This window comes from Hyaena hyaena, unplaced genomic scaffold, assembly GCF_003009895.1.
Source record: "Hyaena hyaena isolate Hyena2069 unplaced genomic scaffold, ASM300989v1 scaffold_873, whole genome shotgun sequence".
Taxonomy (NCBI): domain Eukaryota; kingdom Metazoa; phylum Chordata; class Mammalia; order Carnivora; family Hyaenidae; genus Hyaena; species Hyaena hyaena.
In genome coordinates, this window is record NW_024081503.1 from 531,473 (window position 1) to 535,976 (window position 4,504).

Genomic DNA, 4,504 nt, shown 5'->3' on the forward strand with positions numbered 1-4,504 from the left:
GTTTTCATAGTTTATATGTTTCTAGGAATTTGTCTACTTCTTCCAAATTGCCCAATTTGTTGGCATATAATTGCTCATAATATTGTCTTATTATTGTATGCATTTCTACTGGATTGATTGTGATCTCCCTTCTTTTATTCATGATTTTATTTATTTGGTTGCTTTCCTTTTTCTTTTTTTTTTCCTTTTTTCTTTTTGATCGATCTGGCTAGGGGGTTATTAATTTTGGTAATTCTTTCGAAGAAACAACTCCTAGTTTCATTGAACTGCTGTACAGTTTTTTTTTTTCCTTTTGATTTCAATACCATTTATTTCTGCTCGAATGTTTATTATTGCCCTTCTGCTTGTTTTGGTCTTTATTTGCTATTCCTTTTCCACTCCTTTTAGGTATAAGATTAGGTTGTGTATTTGAGACATTTCTTCCTTTAGGAAGGCCTGGATGAATGCCTTTGCTACACCCTAAGGGTTTTGGACAGTTGTGTTTTCTTTTTTTCTTCTTCTTCTTTTTTTTTTTTTTTGGTGTTCATGTACTTTTTTATTTCCCATCTTTGATTTCTTGATTAACCCATTCATTCTTTAGTAGAGTGTTCTTTAATCTCCAAGTATTTCTAGTTTTTCCAAATTTTTTCTAGTAGTTGATTTCAAGTTTCATAGCATTGTGGTCTGAAAACATGCATGATATGATATCGATCTTTTTGTACTTGTTGAGGGGTGATTTGTGCATCTTCAATGGGGGAAAACTGAGAGATTTTCCCCAAAGGTCAGAAACATGACAGGGGTATTCACTACCACCACGGCTGTTCAACATAGTACTGGAAGTCTTTGCCTCAGCAATCAGACAACAAAAATGAATAAACACATTCAAATTGGCAAGGAAGAAGTCAAACTTTCACTCTTCACAGACAGTATGATAATCTATGTGGAAAACCCAAAAGACTCCACCGAAAAATTTGCTAGAACTGAAACATGAACTCAGTAAAGTGAGAGGATATAAAATCAATGTACAGAAATCAGTTGCATTTCTATACACCAATAATGAGGCAGAAAGAGAAATCAAGGAATCAATTCTATTAACAACTGCACTAAAAACCATTATACCTAAGAATAAACCTAATCAAAGAGGAAAAAGATCTGTATGGTGAAAAATATAGAAAGTTTATGAAAGAAATTGTAGAAGACACAAATAAGTGGAAAACCATTCCATACTCATGGATTGGAAGAACAAGTATTGTTAAAATGTCAACACTACCCAAGGCAATCTACACATTTAATGCAATCCCTATCAAAATAGCACCAGCATTCTTCACAGAGCTAAAACAAACAATCCTAAGTTTGTCTGGAACCAGTGTTGTGGGAATGCAAACTGGTGCAACCATTCTGGAAAACAGTATGGAGATTCCTCAAAAAATAAAAAATTGAACTACCTTACAACCCTTCAATTGCACTACAAGGTATTTATCTAAAGGATACAGGGTTGCTGATTCGAAGTGGAACATGCACCTCAATGTTTATAGCAGCTTTACCAACAATAGCTAAATTATGGAAAGAGCCCAAATGTTCATCAATGGAGGAATGGAAAAAGAAAGTGTGGCATATATACACAATGGAATACTACTCAGCAATGAAAAAGAAGGAAATCTTTCCACTTGGCCACAACATGGATGGAACTGAATGGCATTATGCTAAGCAAAATAAGTCAGTCAGAGAAAGTCAGATATCATATGATTTCACTCATATGTGGAATTTGAGAAACTCACACCATGAATATGGGGGAAGGGAAGGAAAAGTAAGATAAAAACAGAGAGGGAAGCAAACCATAAGAGACTCTTAAATACAGAGAACAAACTGAGGGTTGCTCGAGGGGAGGTGGGTAGAGGGATGGATTAAATAGATGATGAATATTAAGGAGGGCACTTTTGGGGATGAGTACTGGGTGTCATATGTGAGATGAATTACTGGGTTCTACTCTGGAAACCAAGACTACACTGTATATTAACTAACTTGAATTTAAATTTAAAAAAAATATTTAAAAAATTCACAATCAAGGTGGGTGATTTCAAAGTTCCCTTTTTAATTATTTATAGGTTAAACACAACAACAAAGTTGTAGAATATTCACATAACTTAATACGTTTGATTGGTAGTGAGGGGCACTTAAACAGACTGCCATCAAGTCTAGTGAATCCACATTCTTCTTGAGTATGCAAAGAACATTTGTAAATGAATAATCACATAAAAAACTTTTAAAGAATAAATATTATAGAAACATTTTTGAACGCTATACAAAATAAAGTTAGCAATTAATTACAAGAAAACAACATTTGCTTAAGATGAAACACCAAATCTCTTTTAAAAAATAGTGATGATGAAAAATACGCCAAAGGTCTGGGCACCTCACCAAAGAATACATAAAGGTGGCAAAAAAGCATATGAAAAGATGACCTACATAATTTGCCATCAGGAAAATGCAAGTTAAAACAATAACAAGATATTACTAAACATGTATTAGTAGTATTATGTGCTACTAGGATGGCCAAAATCCAGAACACTGACAACACCAAATGCTGGCAAGAATATGGAGCTCCAAGAACTCTCATTCATTTCTGATGCAAATCAGAATAGTGTAGCCACTATGCAAAACAATTTGACATATGTTACAAAACAAAATATACTCTTACCATAAGATGCAGCAATCATGCTCTTTGGCATTGAGCCAAAGGAGATGAAATTTTATGTCCACACTAAAACCTGCACATGGATGTTTATAGTAGCTTTATTCATAATTACCAAGATTTGGACACAACCAAGATGTTCTTCACTAGGTGAACAGATAAACTGTAGTACATACAGACAATTAAACATTACTAAGAGATTTAAAAAATAATAAATAAATAAATAAATAAATAAATAAATAAATAAAAATAAATAAAAGAGCCATGAAGCCCTAAAAAGACATGGAGGAACCTTACATACACATTACTAAGTGAAAGAAACCCATCTGAAAAACCAACATACCAAATGATTCTGACTAGACAGAATTACATTCTGGAAAGGCAAACTGTGGAGGCAATAAAAGTTTAGTAGTTACAGTATTGTGAGGGAAGATGAATGAACAGAACAAAGAGAACTTCTATGGCAGTGAAAATACTATGTATACATGACATTATAATGATGGATATATGCCATTATACACTTGTCCAAATGCATAGTGCTTATGCACACAGAGTGTATATGCATAGAAATTAATCTGTTTTTTATAAAATATATATGCATGTGAATATATTATTTTAGAAACTATATTCTTAGTATTTATATTTCTACTTTTAGAACAGAAAAGGATCTTAAATGCCTATTCAATATTCACATTTTATGTCACAAAAATAAAAATGAGTTATTCAAATTCACACTTTTATGCTAGAAGGAATTAATTATTCATGAGTTAACCATGTACTTTGACCAGAAAATCTCACCTTTCTGCTACATATCTCTACCTCTACCTGCACCTGGACCTCCACTTCTACTTCTGTACCTATACCTATATCTGTACATGTGCCTGTACCTGTACCTATACCTGCACATGTACCTGTACCTATATCTATGCATCTCTCTGTAATTGTCTACCGTATGAGGTTTCATTGAAATGACAGCTGATTCTCTTTTCCAGCTTGAATCGTGTGTGTCTCTGTGTATATAACACAACTAAATAATTGCAGAACTAAATCTTTATTGAACGAAAATTTTGACTTAAAAGGGAAAAATTAAGCATTCTTTCCACAGTGTACTCTTTCTACACTCTATGCTGCCTTTAATGAGTTATGCTATACATATAAAAACAGTAATTAATTTTAAAATGATCATAGGCTGGTAAAATTAATATAGTTACATGCTAGACAGAACCATTTTCATTTAAAAGACACTACTATATTTCATGCATCAAATATTATAAGCCTTTTATTTATTTTTAGCAGGAAACAAAAGCCCTCTCTAAAATCTTAATATGTTCCTAAAGCCTGCTATCTTTATATATTATGTAATAGACTAGTCAGTCCAATTACAAAAGTTCCACTAACTTTGTTTTTAAAGATTTCTGAATATATAGAGGATAGGACTAGAAGTCCATCTGATACTAAATGATTCAAACATACAAAAAGAAATAAAATGTGTATCTATCCATGTTAACATAAAAATCAACTAAAACTGGTTTTAACAATTCAAGTCTCATTTCAGAAAAAGAAAACAGACAGGGGCTAGTAAACCAAACATCAATTTTCTAGCCCACTTGATTATAAAAGACTGAGACATTAAATTGTGCAAACTAGAGAGAAGCTGACAGTACCTTAATTAAATTGATACCACTAGTGACACTCTGATAGTATACTTATCAAGGGATAAATTCTTATAACATCAAATAAAAGTGACAAACTTCCCCAAGGACTCAGCATTAGTTCTTCTAGAGGGGATTAGTTTACACAAATTACTCGTGGGATGTTTCATTTAGATTACTT